Here is a 12,920-nt window from a genome sequence, read left to right on the forward strand (position 1 = left end):
TTCTACAAGACTGCGATTCTTTCTTTCCGCTACACTGTTTTGCTCAGGAGTGTATGGTACAGTTGTTTGGTGTATAATACCTTGTTTCTTTAGGTATGATTCCATCTATTTATTCATATATTCCCCTCCATTGTCAGTGTGTATTATTCCGGGTTTCCTTTGAAACTTGTTGCTTGTCATAGCTACAAACTCTTGAAGTTTTTCTAATGTCTCACTTTTGTGCTTCATTAGATACGTTATTGTGTACCTGGAATAATCGTCGATGAAAGTCAGTATATATCTGTTCCCGCCAGGAGTGATGGTTTGCATTGGTCCGCACACATCACTGTGTATCAGTTACATGGGTTTAATGGTTTTACTCTGACTGATCTGTGGAAGAGAGGTTCGGGTGGCCTTTGCTTTGATGCAACACGTGCACTTGCTGAGTGTGTGGCAAGGCAATATTTTCATGTCTTCTGATAGACCTCTCTTTGCAAAGTCCTTTATAGCTTCTGGGTTTCGATGCCCCAATCTTCTATGCCACAGGTGGATGTACTTGTCATGTGGGTTATGAGTTGGCGCATTAGCCTTCTCACTTTCAGTGTTGAGTTTGTACAGATGTTCATTTAACCTTCCTCTTGCTAGAATTTGCTTTCCATTTTGAATTGTGCATTCATCACCTCTGAACTGGACAGTGAGTCCATTGCTTGCAAGGGTTTTAACTGATAGGAGGCTTCCTTCTAGGCTTGGAACATATAGAACATTCTTTACAAGGATGCTCTGCTTGCCCCCTGATGGCGTTTTGCAGTTCAGAAATCCCTGACCATTACCTTCCGCTGTAATACTTTTCCCATTTGCTAGGAAGACTTTATCTTTTACACTAAAATCAATTTCTGTGAAGAATGTCTCGTCGCTTGTCATGTGACTTGTTGCCCCTGAATCAATGTACCATCTGTGTGAGGTACTATTCTAAGTCACTTTAAAAGTATCACTCCATGATGCACTTTCATTTTCTTTCATGACCGCTTTAGCTCTTGCTCTTGTGGGTAGCTCCCACTTTCGCTGCTCAGCTTTCCAGATTGAACAGTTCTTTTTCAGGTGACCGGCCTTTTTGCAGCGAAAACATACCCTGGTTTCTTTGCTTTGTCTTATGCCTTCATGCACCTTCAGAGCTGCCTCTGGTCTCTCGTTCTCTTCACTATGCAAATGTTCCTTTCTTCTGCTGTATTCATCAATTAATTGTCCCTTAACATATTCTAGCGTCAGTTCAGTTTCTGGTCTAGTTTCTAGAGCATTTATAAGGGCACTGTATAATTCTGGAAGGCTGCATAGCAGTAGTGCCACAACATGATTGTCTTTCATTTCTTCACCTATTGCACCCAGCTGGTCCACAATTTCTAGCATAGCATTTACATGTTCACTCATTTCCTGCCCTTTTTCCAGCCTCATCTTATACAGTTTGCACAGCAGATATAGTTTACTGTTTAGGTTTGCACGTTCATGCAGTTTTTGTAATGCAGTCCACATACCTTTAGCTGTGTTTTCTTTCCTTATATGAATGAGTTGATCGTCCTCCACTAACAGGCTTATGACTGCTTTTGCTTGCCTGTTTTTTCTGTCCCATTCTTCCGGGTTGTCATTGGGTCTGTGTGTATCTAGTACCTGCCACAAGTCATCTTTGGATAACAGCATTTCAAGCTTAAACTTCCATAGCTGGTAGTTGGTATTGTTGAGCTTTGCTATTGTAAACTTCATATCTGAAGCACTTGCCTTCTTTCAGTGAATTGGGTACAGCTCTTGTTTCCTCACACAGGATTTGGTAGGATTGTAAATGCAGCACTTACTTGCTTGTAGTTTTCCTTTTTCCAGTGTCTGGAGCTGGGCCTATAACCTGTTGGCTTTGTGTTAGAGTAGACACTGGTAGCTTGTGATGAGGCAGAACTCTGTTTTACTTGTGTGGCTTAACTTGCAAACATACAACACATTTCAGCAGACATCTTGGTTGTTGAAGAGAGGAAGAGAGGAAAGAGAGAACCAACAAGTTTTACACATATGCACAACTAGTAACCTTAGTGTACAGTGCCATCTACTGGTCAAGTGATATTAACATACAATACTATATAGTACATGCTGTTGTATCTCCAACACAGACCCAGTGGGTACGCCTCCGACCACGAGTGCAGCGGGGTCTGCAGTTGGAGCAGCATTTACCATCCCTCCGCCAGAGCCAAGAGTACCGACCCCTGAGCGGTTCAGTGGGGACCGAGGGAAGTTCAGGGCCTTCCAAAATTCCTGCCAGTTGTACTTTGACCTGCAACCCCAGACCTTCTCTTCCGAATCAGTGAAGGTAGGATTTGTCATATCTTTGCTGCAGGGTGAGCCCCAGGGATGGGCTCATCGCCTGATGGAGGCCCACCACCCGCATTTAAATACTGTCGCCACATTCTTTAAGGCAATGGCACAATTGTACAATGACTCACATCGAGGCGCCTCAGCCGAGGCAGCTCTCTACTCATTACAACAGGGACGCCGGGCAGTGGAGGACTATGCCGCTGAGTTCAGGCAATGGAGTGGAGACACACAGTGGAATGATGCAGCTTTACGCCACCAGTTCTGGTTGGGACTGTCAGAACCACTAAAGGATGAGTTGGTGAGAACAGGAATTCCAGACTCCTTGGAAGGTTTAATCGATTGGGTCATACAGATCGATCGCCGACTGCGGGAAAGAAGACAGGAGAGGTCCAGCCAGGGGCAGAGAACTTCATGGATGATGCCTAGAGTACCTGTCATGCCAAGGGTCAGTGTCGGCAGTTGGAGCCAAGAGCAGTCCGAGGGGGCCGAGCCGATGCAACTCGGCCTGATGCCACCTACTCTCTGTACTGAGGAACGACAGAGGCATCGAGCCAATAACCTGTGTCTTTACTGCGGAGCAGCGGGTCATATGGTGCGTTCCTGTCCGGAGAAAGACTGTAAGTTCTCTACTTTTCTTCTAATATATCTGCTGTGTGTGCAGGCAACCCCACTCACTTGGCTGTACCTGTGTCTTTTCAGCTCCCCTGAGGAAGCACACATGTGATGGCTTTCATTGATTCTGGGGCCTGTAGTTGCTTTGTCGACCTCGGTTTCGCTACCCAGCACCAGATACCGTTGCTCGCCAAAGAACACAGGGTGAATATTTTTCTGATGGATGGGTCTCGGATAAAATCAGGGACGGTAGACCGGGAGACCCCCCCTATACACATCACGGTGGCGGGTTATCACCAGGAGTTTCTCCGCTTGGACGCCATCGCGTCCCCCCTATTTCCAGTTATTTTAGGGCTCCATTGGCTATGAGCTAACGACCCCCAAATTGACTGGAAGACCAGGTTGGTCCAGTTCCACTCACGATACTGTCGGGAACATTGTCTACCTAGGGCATCACTAGATATCCCGGCCTTGTTAACTGTAAGCCCTGATGCCGAGTTAGCTCAAATGGTACCTGCAGCTTACCACAAATTGCTGGACGTGTTTAGTCCATGGGGGGACAGAGGTTCTTCCCCCACATCAGGCCTATGATTGCCCTATCGATCTGCTCCCGGGCTCCGAGATTCCTTTCGGCCTAATTTTCCGTTATCTGAGCGGGAACTAGGGGCCTTAAGAGAATATATAGACGAGAGCCTCCGGAAGGGATTTATCCGCCCTTCCACTTCCCCGGCCGGGGCAGGGATTTTCTTTGTTGAAAAGAAGGACGGATCCCTGAGACCGTGTGTTGATTACAGGGACCTCAATAAGATTACGGTCAAGAACCGCTATCCCCTTCCTTTGGTCCCAGAATTGTTTCAGAGGTTGAGGACGGCATCCATCTTCTCCAAGTTGGACCTCAGGGGTGCCTATAACTTGGTTCGGATATGTGAGGGGGATGAGTGGAAAACGGCGTTTCGCACTCGGTTTGGACATTTTGAATGTCGTGTCATGCCTTTTGAGCTATGTAATGCACCGGCCACCTTCCAGTACTTTGTCGATGACATTTTCAGGGACTTTCTGGATATCTTTGTCATTGTCTAATTGGACGATATCCTGATATTTTCCTCATCCCTGGAAGCACATCGAGGACATGTTAAGAGTGTGCTGGAACGCCTCCGTCAGCATGGCCTTTATGCGAAAGCCGAGAAATGCTGCTTTGAACAGGAAAGCATTTCATTTCTTGGTTCAATAATCTCCACTACAGGAATCTCTATGGACCCACAAAAGATCTCGGCCATCCTGGAATGGCCTGCCCCCAAGGATATGAAGGGAGTTCAGAGATTTATTGGGTTCGCCAATTTTTACAGAAAATTCATAAAGAACTTCTCAGGCCTGATAGCGCCCATTACCCAGCTCACCAAGGTAGGAGTTTGTTTCCAACGGACTCCAGCTGCACAGGCAGCTTTTCACGCATTGAAAACGCTATTCACAATGGCTCCCATTCTGAGCCACCCTGACACATCCCTACCCTACATACTAGAGGTAGACACATCGGAAGTGGCTGTAGGGGCAGTATTGTCACAGAGGGTGGGGGCCAAGGAGCTAATGCATCCAGTGGCTTTTTTCTCCAGGAAGCTATCCCCGTCTGAAAGGAGCTATGATATTGGGGATAGGGAGTTACTGGCCATTAAGACAACTCTGGAGGAATGGCGATATCTGCTAGAGGGGGCCCTACACCCCATTCTGGTCTATACTGACCACAAAAACCTGGAGTATTTAAAAACAGCCAAACGCCTCCATCCACGCTAGGCCAGATGGGCACTGTTTTTCATGAGATTTAGTCTTCACATAACGTATCATCCTGGGTCAAAGAACACTAAGCCTGATGCCCTTTCTCGGATGTTTGAGGATCCTAGGGAAACGCCCCAGCCAGACACCATCCTGCGGACAGGTTGCTTTCTATTGCTACAGTCGGAACTACGGTCTAAATTGCAGGCTGCCTCCAACCGGGTTCCTGACCTGCCTGGGGTCTCCCTGCTGAACAAGAAGGGTCTTTTTTGGAGGGGGGAACAGGTCGTGGTACCCAAGGAAGTCCAATCCCTGGTATTGGGATTTTGCCATGACCATCCCCTAGTGGGACACTTCGGGATACATAAGACATTAGATCTGACACGACGTACATTTTGGTGGCCAAACATGGCCAAGGACTGTGAAGCATATGTGAAATCTTGCCCCGTCTGTAACCGAAACAAACCCACCAGAGACAAGGCCTGGGGCCTATTGAAACCTTTGCCAATACCTAACCAACCCTGGAGTATGATCTCATTAGACTTTATTGTTGAATTGCCACCCTCACGAGACCACACCATGATCTTTGTGGCGGTGGACCGCCTGTCTAAAATGGCCCATTTTCTTCCACTAGCCAAGACACCGTCGGCCTCCGAAACAGCCCAAGTATTTATTAACCTCCTTAGCGGTTTTCCCGAGTGTAGCTCGGGGTAAAATTTGAGTACCAAGAGCGGTAACCCCGAGCTACACTTGGGCTTACCATGCGGCGTTGCTCAGGGGGTCCCTGCAACACTTACCTTGTCCTTCGCTCCCGCGATGTGTCCCCTGCAGCGTTACCGGCCATCTCCTCCGGCCGATGCCGACATCCGGCTTCCGTGTTCCGGTCCCTGTGACGTCGGGACGAACGGGCGCCGGAACCGACGGGAAATTTGAAATTTTTTAAAAATGTCATTTTTGCTGTCATTGCTGTTTCAATGCATTTCACATATATTTTGTCCCTACTGCTTTGTCCTGTGCCCTGCCTGCATTTTGACTGTTCTTTCTGCCTGGAAACTTTCTGCCTGGAAAATCGTCCCTTTATGTCAAAAGCGGTTTTAGAACAGCGATAGTAAATCAGAACCACTTGCAGAATTGAGTGATAATGATTCGTGAGGAAATTCGTCATCAGACACTGAAAATGATTTTGCGACTTTGCTCAGCAATGTGCGAATTTGCCTCTGTATTTCAAATTTCAGTGTTTTTGGTTTGATTATATTATTGAATTAAATGTATTATTATTATATTATAATGTTTTATGATTATTTATTAAATTATAATTTATGATTTAGTGTTTCAAGTTTTATCATACCCGGGATGTTTACTAGACTCTTGTTACAGATTTCAGTGAGTTATTCCTAAAAATTACAGCCTACAATAAAAAACTACATATTTCCATGCAAAAAAATGGTACCGCTTTCAGCACAAAAAATCGGAAAGAATCAGACCGCCGAGGAGGTTAAAGAGATTGTGAGGCTGCACGGAGTGCCAAAAGAGATTGTCTCGGACCGTGGAGTACAGTTTACATCCAGATTCTGGAAAGCATTATGTGAAGGGCTGGAGATTAAGTTATCTTTCTCATCAGCATATCACCCCCAGAAAAACGGGCAGACAGAGCGTACTAATCAAACGCTTGAGCAGTATCTGAGATGCTATACATCTTTCCTGCAGGATGACTGGCTGACACTTCTACCAATGGCGGAATTCGCATATAACAATGCGAATCATTCCACCACCAACCAATCCCCGTTTTTCGCTAATTATGGGTTTCACCCTACCTTCCTGCCAGACCTGGTTCCTGAGAACTCAGATCAGGACACCTTAGAATTCTTCACTACCAATAACAAGCTACTACAAGAGACAATGGATAAGGCCCAAGAGGACAGTAAAAGGTTCTGTGACAGGAGGAGAAAGAGAGAATTGGCTATACATCCTGGGGATCGGGTTTGGTTATCAACGGTCAACCTAAAACTGACTTGCCCATCCAGAAAATTGGCACCCAAGTTTGTGGGGCCCCTCCAGGTAGAACGTAAGATTAACGAAGTAGCGTTTAAGTTGGCTCTCCCTGAATCCCTCAAGATACACCCAGTCTTCCATGTATCGTTGTTGAAGCCTGTGGTTCCAGACCCCTTTTTGGACCGCAGGTCTAGACCTCCAGAAGCCATAGACATCAATGGGGAGGAAGAATTTGAGGTGGAAGCAATTTAGGATTGTAGGAGGAGGGGTAGTCAGGTACAGTATTTAATCAAGTGGAAAGGCTATGGGCCGGAGGAAAATTTGTGGGAACCTGCCCAGAACGTCCATGCCCCCAGATTAATGCAGGAATTCCTTCACAACCAGCCTCAAAAGGAGAAACTGGTTGGGCATCCGGAGGCTGCCCGTAAGGGGGGGGTAATGTCAGGGAATGAGAAGATCGCTGCGGCGATCAAATCTGCACATGCGTAGAATCCTGACAAAACATACAGGCAGGCGGGCACTAGGACCCAGGCGCGCCTGTCACCAATGACGGCACTGGGCAGGCACTAGGACCCAGGAGCGCCTGTCAGGAGTCGTGCGGGCTATTTAAACCCGGCTCTTGCAATGCTCAATTGCCATATGGTCTTATCTGTGTTCCTGAGTTCCTGAGAGTAGATTGTTTGTTGCCGACCCTGCCTGACCCTGATTTGCTGTCCGTCTCCTGTTCTGATCCCTGGCTTTGTCTGACCATTCTCCCGCTTAACCCCACACGTTCTGACCTCCTGTTGACGAACCCGGCTTGTGACCTGTTTATCCCTCTGCCTGCTGATTCTGTACTACGCTGCCACCACTGTTACCGACCCGGCCTGCCCGACGCTGCTCTAGTTACCTCCTCACATCAGACTCTTACCCACTATACACCTTCTACGGTGCCTCTACCACAGCTGGGTGAACCTAGGGGCCGCGACCTGGTCTCAGCCTGCTCCAAGTCCATTCCCACCATCAGGGGCCCTGGTGAACAAGCAGGTCGGAGCTTAGATTCCGCGCCTTGGGGGATTCTGGTCTGTGGAGTGCTAGAGGCTACCGCGGTTGGATTCCTGACAATACCTATGTTTTACATGTCTTCAGTCCAGTTGCATGACATCACAGATTCACTTAATTCTCTACTGTCCTTGGCAGTGGGTAGACCTGTCTATAATGATGTGGCACTGCTCTTTGCAGAATTCTCCTAGCAGCCCAGGGTGACCTGATGATACACCTCTAGGGATCTGGTCTTTGATGTTCTGGGCTCACAGAAAATGGAGAAAAAATATTAGGTGTCATTTGTCTGGTGTTGAATCACATATTGGTGAGTATGCAGAGAATAATCCTGGAGAAACAGTGAGTATTGCAGAAGGAGCTCTATTTTTTTATTTTACCAAAGGTTAACACAATTGTTTTTCTTTTTTCATGGAGTTGGGTCCAACTAAGCCCCATCCATGTCATCCTACAACCCTGTACTGAGTGCATTTATTACACATCACCACACATTGCAAAGAAATATATAATAAATTTTACCTGCAGGTAAAATGAATATCTCCTAAACATGCACCATTTAGGAGATACTCTAGCAAGCTGCAGTTGGTGACACGGATTTGCTATTCCTTCAGAGCTCAGTGCCACAATGGAGACTCGGTGGGGCAGAATTCCTTGTGAAAATGGACAACAATCCACTGATTTTATGTAGTCACCAAAGCTAAGCTGGATGCTACTGAGCATCGTTGGCTGGCTGCTCTGTCTGGATTTCGATTAAGCCCAAAGTACCGGCCTGGAGAGGGGAATAAAGATGCAGATGCTCTATTCATATGACCTTATGTCCATTATGCTACTGAACCAAGCTGGCTGTGAGTATCCCCCAAAGAGGTACAGGCTATGAGTCAGGAAGCTGAATATGTAGCCAAAGGGGTGGTTTATGCTGAATTTGTGGGAGACTGATGTGCATGCATCCCGCCATACTACTGCAATTTGAGTTGAAGGGTGAGGAATTACCACAACCAACTGCAAAAGATATGTAGGAGGCTCAGGATCAAGATCCGCTCTGTTGATTAACAAAAAAAGCCCTTATGGAAGAACGACCTGACCTATTTTGGGTGGAAGATCCCCTGGATGCCAAGGTTATCCGTAGGGAGTGGGATAGATTGGAGCTGAGGGAAGGGGTGGTCTATGAAAGGGACCCCTTAGACCAAAGTGATGATCTACAGCCACTCCTCTTGCCAACCCAGTTCAGAAAAATGATGTCAAAGTTGCTGCATGATGAACATGGACACTTAGGACAGGAGAAGACTTTCTTGTTGGTGAGACATCGATTTTACTGGCCATGGATGAAGTCAGAAGTGGAGAAATACTGCCACACTTGTCTAGGCTGCATACAGAGAAAGGTCCCTACCCAAACAAGCTGCCTCCCTGGGCCACTTTCAGAGCCAGGGACCAATGGAGCTGGTGTGCATTGATTTCCTGTGTCTGGAACCAGACTCTAACAGATGGGGAAATATGTTAGTGGTGACAGACCATTTCACCAGGTATGCTCAGGCATTTTCTACAAAGAACTAACAGGCCTCCACAGTAGCCAAAGTCTTACTGGAAAAATTCTTTGACCATTATGGCCTTCCACAGAGAATTCACTTGGATCAGGGCAGAGACTTCGAGAGCAAGCTAATCAAAGAACTGCTGACTCTCTTGCGAATAAAGAAATCCAGAACCACCCCTTATCACCCTTAAGGTAACCCCCAACCTGGATGGTTCAATGAAACACTATTGAATATGCTTGGCACCCTACCTTTTGAGAAGAAGCAACAGTGGAGCCAGCATATTGCCGCAGTGGTACATGCTTTCAATAAACTGAGAATGACGCCACAGGCTTCTCGCCCTATTGTCTAATGTTTGAGCAGGAGGCTAAGTTACCTATGGCTCTAGCTTTTGGCACAGCTCCCGATCACCTAGCCTTCTCATCACATCAGCGGTATGTAGAGAGGCTAAAGAATCAATTAGAAACTGCTTATGAGAAAGCTATACAGGCCTCCCAGTCAGCAGGACAGTCAGCAGGACAAGATATGAAGCCCGGGGATCAAGTGCTACTAAAAAACCTCAGGGTTCCAAGGAAGCACAAAATTGCAGTTCGTGGGAATCTCAACCACATGTCATTTGTTGGAAGTTGCCAGACCTGCCTGTCTCTCAAATCTGTCCAGAAGGGAAGAAAGGCCCAGCGAAATCTTGGCACCGTAACCATCTCAGTGCCAGCAAACAACCCTCCAACTGTGGGGATTCAACCACGATAGCCTCCCCCACCCCCTCCCCAGTCCATTCCAACTCCAGAAGAGGAGAGGGCCGATGAGGAAGAGGGGGTAGAAATGGGAATAGGAAAAAATTGGAAATTGTTTTTATACATCAATATTTTTATTATTTTTTATTTTAGTTTAAATATATTTTAGGATTTTTATTTATTTTTTTTCTTTTCTTTATTATTTCAGTATTTTGTATCTACATTTATATATTTCATGTTAATATAGCAACACTAATAAAGAATTCATTTAATTAGTTCCAATACATACATTAAGGATTCATTCTGTTCATGTATCCATTAAATAAAACACTGTAGTTTTTAAGTAGATAATAAAAAAATATTTTAATTAGTATGTATGCTTATTTGATGTATTTAATTGATTTATAATGCATTTATTATGTATTAACATTGCAATAATGGTGCCTTACCACACATTGTCAGTACTAGTGACAGTAGATCAGAGTGTAGGGAGGAGAGAGATATGACATAGAGGCAGTTTGTATCTAAAAGTCATGATGCATTGGAGTAATGCATTGTTGACAATTGTATAGAGGTAATATGGCCCAATTAAGATGGCGCCCGGATAACCTATATAAAGGATACCAGCATTGTGGCGTACAATCGATTCCCCCAGATGAAGCCACATGACCCAGTGGCGCAACGTGTAGGGGAGGGGCTCTGACGTCACAACGCCAGTTCGGATTCACGGCGAGTACTGACAAAGTGCATGGGCACATGGTTGAGGCAATTTCATAGCGGTTTTTGATTTTTGTTCATGTGAGTGCGCATTATTTTTCATTAAATAAAGCTACATAAAAAGGATAAGGCACTATGTTACTGTCAGGGATCTCCTCTATCCCCGCCGCGATGGTCCCGGCGCAGGCGCAGTGTGCCGCCCTGTGCAGGGACTCGGGCACTAGGTCCGGGCCGGCCGCGGCGTTCGAGTTCACGCATGCGCAGTAGAAGCCGCGGCCGCCCGCTGGGCACCAATGGCAGCGCAGGGCAGGATATTTAAATGGCCCTGAGCTGTCATTCAGTGCCTTCTGGTCTTACCTGAATCCTGTATCCTGTAACCTGTGAATTGTAAGTTGCTGACCCGGATTGTGCTTTGACCTTGCTGTATTTCTCCTGCCCTGACCCTTGCTTTGACTGACCTCTCTCTTGAATGCCCCCTATTGGATCTGACCTGCTGTTGCTGACCTGGTGTGTGACCCGACTATTCTCTGCCTGCTGCCTTGTACCATACCGTCCTCCCTGTTACCGACCCGGCTTGTCTGACCTCGCACCTGCTCAGCCATCCATCCATCCATCCCTCCCAGTGGGGTCTTCTGACCTCCTCATATCAGGCTCTTCCCCGCGGGAGCCCTGGACGAATACCACTACAACTCACGGGTTTGCCCAGTAGTCACGACCTGGTCTCGGGGGGCTCCAAGTCCATCCCCACCATCAGGGGTCCTGGTGAACAAGCACCCTGGGACTTAGACTCCGTGCTCTGGGAACGCCTATTTAGTGGAGTGCTAGTGGTACCGCTGGGTGGTCCCTTACAGTACCAGAAGGCCATGACGGAGCCTCGAGGAGGACCCTCCCCGCTGGAGGAAGTTTGTAGGCACCTGGCTACCTTGACGCAAGCTGTAAACTTATTACAGGACAGGTGTTTACAGATTGAAAATCGGTTCCAGGCCTGCACGATATCTGTCCCAGCACCACAGGCCCCGGTCCCTGCACCTCCGCCCGTAGCGGCCCCTGAGCCTGCTTCAGGGGTCCCCGCACCACTTCCTATGGCCGAACCCCGGGTACCCCTACCGGAGCGTTTTCACGGGGATCGCACACGCTTCAGGTCGTTCCGTGAGTCCTGCCTTCTCTATTTCGAGTTACAACCTCGTACCTTTTTGACGGAATCAGTAAAGGTGGGGTTTGTCATCTCCCTCCTGCAGGGTGAACCCCAAGACTGGGCCCACCGACTGAGAGGGAACAATGACCCCCACCTAGGCTCAGTTAACGGTTTTTCTGACGCAATGGCCATCTTATATGATGACCCACAGCGGGCAGCTTCGGCCGAAGCAACCTTGTACACACTCCGGCAGGGCCGACGGGCAGCGGAGGAGTACGCCTCTGATTTTAGGCGTTGGATGGGGGACACACGCTGGAACGAGTTTGCCCTTGTGCACCAGTTCCGTATGGGCCTGTCAGAGGCCATGAAAGACAAGCTCGCCCGGGTAGAAATGCCTGAGGCGCTAGAAGACTTAATTGCACTAACCATCAAGATTGACCGTAGACTGCGGGAACGCAGGTTTGAGAGGTCCGGTCAGGGTCACGGAAGTACCTGGGGGTCTTTCCAGGATCCCAGCCAATCCACTAGGCCACATTTCCAGAACCCACCACCGGAGGATACTCCTGAACCCATGCAGCTAGGCCTGGCGCGACCTAAGCTATCTCCAGAGGAACGCCAGCGCAGACGCTCCCAGAACCTATGCCTCTACTGTGGTGAAGCTGGTCACATGGTACGATCCTGCCCGCAGAAACTGAGTAAGTGCACCTCTTCTTCCTTATCTGTTGGCGATGTCAATTCCTCCCAATACTTAGTTGTGCCCCTCTCCTTTCAGCTTCCAGAAAGGACCGTGGAAGTGACAGCCATAATTGACTCGGGGGCATGCAGCTGTTTTGTAGATATTAATTTTGTTCACCAGCAGGGTATTCCCCTCCAACCAAAAGAAAAGGGGTTCAACATATTTCTGGCCGATGGGTCCCGGATAAGATCAGGGGTGGTTAACCAGGAGACCCCTTCCATTGCCACCACCATTGCCAGCCAACACCAGGAACTCCTCCACTTGGATGCCATCGCATCACCCCTTTTTCCAGTCATTCTGGGGCTTCCGTGGTTACGGGCTCATAACCCCCA

Source organism: Staurois parvus, unplaced genomic scaffold (assembly GCF_062004578.1).
Source record: "Staurois parvus isolate SC_StPar_1 unplaced genomic scaffold, SC_StPar_1.0 ptg001325l, whole genome shotgun sequence".
Taxonomy (NCBI): domain Eukaryota; kingdom Metazoa; phylum Chordata; class Amphibia; order Anura; family Ranidae; genus Staurois; species Staurois parvus.